Consider the following 6,584-nt stretch of genomic DNA (forward strand, 5'->3'; position numbering starts at 1 on the left):
GAGCAAACTGTTGCCTCACACAGCTGTCCAATCCATACACATCTGGCCAAGCCTGCAGTCAGGATGAGACTATGCATAGCACCAGGCTGAATATGTGTGTGTGTGTGTGTGTATACAAACAGACACACAGTGCGGAGGTGTCAGACACTGGAACAGGAACACTACCACAGAGATAAACAATCGGACATCTGGCCTGTGGACTGACTGGCTGGATGACTGACTGCCTGACTAATTAACTGACACAGTGACTGGCTGACTGAATGTCTTATTGCTTGACTGAGAGCAGCAGCAGGCGAATCATTACCTAAATGACCTCTCCACCAATCATGATAGACAGCGACTCAACATAACCAATGCCGCTGTCAGATCAAAACAGCCGACCCTGGGGTTAACTGCTCTCTCATCGCGTGATTGGATAAACAGCGGCGTGTGTGGGTGTGCGTTTGTTTCCGTGCGTGTTTGGGTGCACGTAGATGTGGAGAACACCTGTAGTAGTTTCATAGTTTACAGCAGGGTCATGGATTATATCGCAACCATGGGGCCCGCTCGGGAAGGTAACTCTTCAGGAGAGTCAAAGTCCCCCTGAGCTCTGACGGAGCATGGACTAGTGGAGCCCGTGTCTCCCTCCCTCACTGTCCTGTTCCTCTTTCCCAAATACTTCCACAGAACCCCAGCGGGCCCCCACCCATACCCCCCTCCACCGCGTCTGTTTAAAGGTGCACCGTGTAAGAATCCTGCCTCAAAGCTTTTACAATACTGACTTCTGCGACACGACTTGTCACCTCGTACCCTTCCCGATGACCAGGTTTACAGTGGGAGGGTTGGCAGTGAGGACGTTTAAAGCAGACTCACCACAAAGTTTCAAATGGGGGAAATCTTAGGCACTTGACACAGTTCTGTATAAAAATGCATTTGAAATCTCAGCTTAAAACATCTCCTGCAGATGTCTTCTGGTCATTTATGCTAGCAGCACGGTTGCAAATGGCCCCTTTAAAACGAACAAAGTAAATTCACACACTTAACCGATAGATTAGAAAACCCCAAACTTCGAAAACATTCCAACTCATCCAGCCCCACAGTCAACCCCATCAAATCCAAACCCCCTCAGAAAATCAGAATGTGCCTGGGTCCATATTGTAATGCTTTTTAATGATCAGGCCTCCACTTTGGGTTTGTTAGCTGTACTCTGCTTTGGCAGGCCTCAGCCCTTTTCCCTGGCGGACAATGGGGCCCGTGGGAGGCAGCCAATCGGAGAGAGGCTCTGTCCCCATACCGCTCTCCGCACTGCAATGTGCACACAATTAAGCGTTGGGACAGAGCAATTGCTTAATTGGAGGAAAATAGCTTCTTTATACAGGCTTCTGCCCACACAGGTCATCTGCTGTCCAGTTGCCCACTGCAGCGTGGTCCTCCAGTTCTGCTATTGGCTTGGGTGCCTGGCCCTTGAGGGCAAGGTTGAGATATGTTTTGTTAAATTGGGAACTGGCAAGGTAACAATGGGGATATTTAATGACAGTGCTGTTATTGGATGGGAGTGCTGTTTGTTCACCTGATGTTATGAGAGGACATGGTGTTTTCAGCGTTTTCAAAAAGTCATTTTTTCTGGTATTAAATACCGACAGTAAGTTGATGCGATGGTAAACATACCAAGAATGTTTTGTCCTAAACAACCCATTCCATCATTTCACAGAAACCGAACCCTTGACATGCCCTGGGCACCCATTTAGTATCGATGTGTTTACTGGGCGAATTCTAGTTTTTGAAAGCATTTAACTCTACCTGTCGTGGCCCTGTGAACGATACCCTGTCACAATCGGAGTAAATTCTACAGGCAGAGGTGTACGTACGCCTACGCCACGGCCAGTAAACAAAATATGACAGTCCACAGCGCGGCTACGGCTTTGGACAACACCGCGGGGTTAGAGCGGTGGACTCAAGAAATTGGGTCAGCCCGCGATGTCCTCCCTGAACTCTTGCCCATTTCACCGACTCCATCGGACACGCATGACCGCAGTCACAAACATCAAATATACCAGACCAGTGCATATGATAACGCCTCTTTTCATTCAGTGTAACAGTTTAACCCGACACAGGGAAGAAATAGACGGAATTCTAAATGGGAGTTGTACAGGCAGTGGGCTTACCTTTGAGAAAAATCCCGTGGATATTGCAGAGCTTTCTTCCCTCTTCGTAACCAAACTTTCCACTCGGTGTATTTGTAAAAAAAAAAAAAATCCTTTCGATTAGCTTAAACGTTTTCTTTTTAATTACGTTGTCTTTGTTCGAAGTAAAAACGAACTGATACGTCTGAATAAATATATTGTGTCAAGTGAGGCGGTAGATTCCTAGGCCATATGTATAAAATTGAAAACAGAAAAAGAAAAGACAATTGTCTAAACGGGAAAGAAACAAGGATGATAAGACTCCACTAGCAACACAAGGTAATAGCCTTGTGTCGTTGTCAATTACCGGGGATGAGAAAATTTCACGCCACCAGAAACTCGTGAATTTCTTGTGTAAACACCGAAACTGTATCCGTAGTCTAAACTGTTCCGTTTTGGAAAATAAAGACCGTATAAAATGCATCAAAATAACCCGTTCTATTTCGTCATGGATTCCAATTGCATCGCTTAATGGCAACGCTGGTCAAGTAGGGTGTTCAATGGGTGGTCGTTCTCCAGGGGGTAGCCTATAGGAAGGGTGCGTTGTGCGATACAGAGCCGAGAGATGTCGCGAGGGGGGTCTTCTTCGCTCCCTACGTTTCCAGATGCCGACTCCCTGTGGTTATAACCAGAGGTGTTGTCCTTATAGCTTTTCTTGTATTTCCCTCTTATTTGCTCTTTTCTGTTCGCCTATTCAGCCCTCAAGAAGACGTGAGTGGTACGGTGGTAGTAACCCTGCGGCCGTCTGAGAGGCGAGCAGACACAGCACACCCGAACCCGAGCCAGCCCGTGTCTCCCTCTACTCGCGCGCAGCGGACTAGCCCCGGAGCTGCCAGCTCAGCGCATGCTTACTGCTCCGCCCATCCAACATGGGCAGTCCTCGGATCAACTCCAAAAGTCTCTCTCAACTCTCCTCTCTTCTGTGTCCCCCGTGGCTGTGCTTTTCTCTTAACTCTCCTTTAAAAGAGAACTTCACTTTTATAACTTCATGTTAGATGACTCCTGAATCTCAGGAAGTAGTCTATGGGCCAAGATGAACTGCATATATACTATTGTAGTAGGCGGCACACATCTAGGTTTATTAATATTAATAATGATTGTGGTTTAGGTTTTGCAGTGTAGCATTAGGCATTGTGCACATGTTTTGTTCATGGATATATCCGATACACCGCCTTAAGGTGGAGCGCCACAAAATATGAGCAATGAGGTGTTAAACCAGTGACATTGTTTTACCTAATCTTACCACCAGGGGGCGTGTCAGTAACAGTAAATAGAGAACCTGGTCATGATTCAGAAAATGCTTTGATTCCAGCCCTGCACTAATACACTAAATCATCTTAATGACTAGATATATAAATAAGAAACAGATGTGAAGCCAATTGTCCAACTTTTGCCACCCAAAAATGGGGAAACTATGTGCAAAACCTGCTGTCATTATTTTAATAATTAATCTCTTATGGATTAAAATACACTCAAATTAAATGAGTCTTTAACTTCATCCCATACTCATTGTTTTAATTAAGATAAAACTATTTGTTTAACTGTTCAATTACAGTTCACTGTACCATCATCAATCATCATAAGAATGACGCATGCATATAATATCCTGCTGCTAGAGGAACGGTAATGAAGCCTTGAATGACCATCACTAGTATTCAGACACCTTCACTTTCTCCATATTTTGTTGTTATGGACTAATAATTGATTTAGAAAATTGCCATCAATTTACAATCCCGTTTCCAAAAAAGGACTCTGCATAAAATGCTAATAAAAACAGAATGCAATGATGTGCAAATCATTTTAACCCTATATTCAATTCAAAATAGTACAAAGACAACATATGAAATGTTGAACCAGAGAAATGTTATTGTTTTTATATGCTAGAAACACATTTCAAAGAAGTTGGGAAATGTGCATGTTTATTACTGTGTTGCATCTCCTCTTCTTTTACCAATACTCTGTATGCGTTTGGGAACTGAGGAGACCAAATGCTGTTGTTTTTCCATTCTTGTTTGATATAGGATTGCAGCTGCTCAATAGTATGAAAGGAGAACTATAATAGTTCTCCTTTGTCGTATTTTTCATTTCATAATGCGCCAAGTATTTTCAGGGAGTGAAAGGTCTGGACTGCAGGCAGGCCTGTTTAACACCCAGACTCTTTTACAATGGAGGCATGCTGTTGTAATACATGCAGAATATGGTTTGACATTGTCTTGCTGAAATAAGCAAGGCCTTCCCTGAAAAAGACATTGTTTGGGTGGCAACATGTGTTGCTCCAAAACCTCTATATATTGTTTAACATTAATGGTGCCTTCACAGATGTGCAGGTCACCCATACCATGTGCACTAATGCACCCCCATACCATCATGGATGTTGGCTTTCGAACTGTGCACTGACAACAAGCCAGATGTTCACTTACATTTTTAGCCTGGAGGACACAGCATCCATGATTCACAAAAAAAAGATTTGGCAGACCACAGGACAGTTTTCCACTTCACCTCAGTCCATCTTAAATTAGCTTGAGCCAAGAGAAGACCTCAGCAGTTCTGGATCTTGTTTATATCTGGTTTTGCATGGTAGAGTTTTAACTTGCGTTTGTGGATGCAGCGATGCATTGTGTTCACAGACAATGGTTTTCAGAAGTGTTCCTAAGCCCATGCAGTGATTTCCACTAAAGAATTTTGTCTGGTTTTAATGTAGTGCAGACTTACAGCCTGCAGATCACGGACATCCAATATTGGTTTTCAGCCTTGTCACTTGCATTCAAAGATTTCACCGGATTCACAGAATCTGTAAAATGATAGGCTACAGACAATGTCTATAAGTTCAGACAAAGTCTAAGTCAAGTCTCAAGTCACTGCATGCAAGTCCAAGTCAAGTCTTAAGTAATTTAACCACCATAGGCTATAGAAATAGTCTATTAGTCTAAAGTCCTTTCAACTTAAGGTGCACTTTTTTATTTTAAATCAGCAGATGAGTACACAAATACCGAACTGCAACATTTAATTGATTATAGCAAACGTGCATTTTAAGTTTAAATTGAAGTATAATCATGTTGAGGCTGGGGCCGACCTGTTCTATCTACTATTCTATCTGACATTAGCCAAATTGTCTGACTATTTTACATAGGTTAGCCATGAGCTAACAGCTCTTTGTCTTCTGTATGGTCATATGAGTTAGCTAGTTATTAGCTAATGTATCTAACTAGCTGGCAAAGATTGTAAACAGGCCCAATTCTTGACAGCGAGCTAACAGGCTAATAGGCAATAATGTACTGTAGATGATGAGATCCCCAAACTCATTTGGGGAAACGTTATTCTTAAACTGTTGCACCTTTTGCCTGGGCAACCTTTCATAAAGTGATGAACCCCTCCCCATCCTCACTTTTGACAGGCCCATACTCTCTGGAATAATCTTTTCATACTGAATCATGTTACTGACCTAGCTGTTTCCAATTGAACTAATAAGTTGTGAGATATTCTACCAGGTCTAGTTTTTTTTAGCATTACACAACTTTTCCAGTCTTTTGTTGCCTCTGTTACAATTTTTGTTTTTTATGTGTTGCAATTCAAAATGGGCATGTTTTCCAAAAACAATGACATGTCTCAGTTTCAACATTTGATATGTTGTCTTTGTACTATTTTCAGTTAAATATAGGGTTGAATGATTTGCACATTATTGCATTCTGTTTTTATTAGCATTTTGCGTAGCATCCCACATTTTTGGGAAATGGGGTTGTAGTATACTTTTGAAATTCACTTTAATATATCCCTGTCGTGTTTGCCTGTTAAGACTTCAGAGAAAATCGATTGGTATCGGATATGGCGTAAAACTTCCAATTTGAAGTTATTCTGAACACCCGCCCGTTCCAGACATCAACCCTCCCACCAGTTTGCACAGACTTTCAGCACCACAATATGATCCTGAAGCAATGGCGTTGGGGAGCAGTGCGTTGTAGAACACAGCGAAGTCGGAGGTGTAGCTACATTTTCCTTAACAGAGCAGCGGGTCTGGCATGGCTGGCACAACACACGTGAATACACCGCCAAACTATACCAGAAATGTTCCACCCTGAGTTTCTACACATCTGTAGTGAGCACAAAACAGGCGATAAACGGGTGGCTTTTTATTCAGACCGTCACTGAGGTTGTCATGATTTTATATAATCTATATTTTATAGAGATTTTGTCTGGTTTACCACAAATCATGGCGCTTGCAACGCCAGGGTTGAGGGTACAATTTCTATTGAGGACATGTGAAAGAATATGAAGTAGGCATTCAGCATACTGTCTTTCTGGGCGGGAGCCTTCGCAAAATGACAAAAATAACCAATCTATAAGAAACATAATATTGTTGGCGATTTCAAGAAATAAATAGTCATTATTCTGTTCAAAACTGGCAGAGTGCTCCCAATTCGGAGG

At 42.6% G+C, this 6,584-nt stretch overlaps 1 protein-coding gene across 1 annotated transcript in view; it reads right to left on the reverse strand.

Annotated features, from left to right (window-relative positions):
- The window catches only part of glis2b (GLIS family zinc finger 2b), a 49,973-nt gene extending 46,902 nt beyond the window's left edge, over positions 1-3,071 (reverse strand). The window contains exon 1 of the mRNA XM_010889434.5: positions 2,145-3,071. The gene's annotated coding sequence lies outside the window, so the exon portion shown is untranslated. The remainder of the gene's footprint in view (positions 1-2,144) is intronic.
- Positions 3,072-6,584: the final 3,513 nt, after the last annotated feature.

Source organism: Esox lucius, chromosome 11 (genome assembly GCF_011004845.1).
Source record: "Esox lucius isolate fEsoLuc1 chromosome 11, fEsoLuc1.pri, whole genome shotgun sequence".
Taxonomy (NCBI): domain Eukaryota; kingdom Metazoa; phylum Chordata; class Actinopteri; order Esociformes; family Esocidae; genus Esox; species Esox lucius.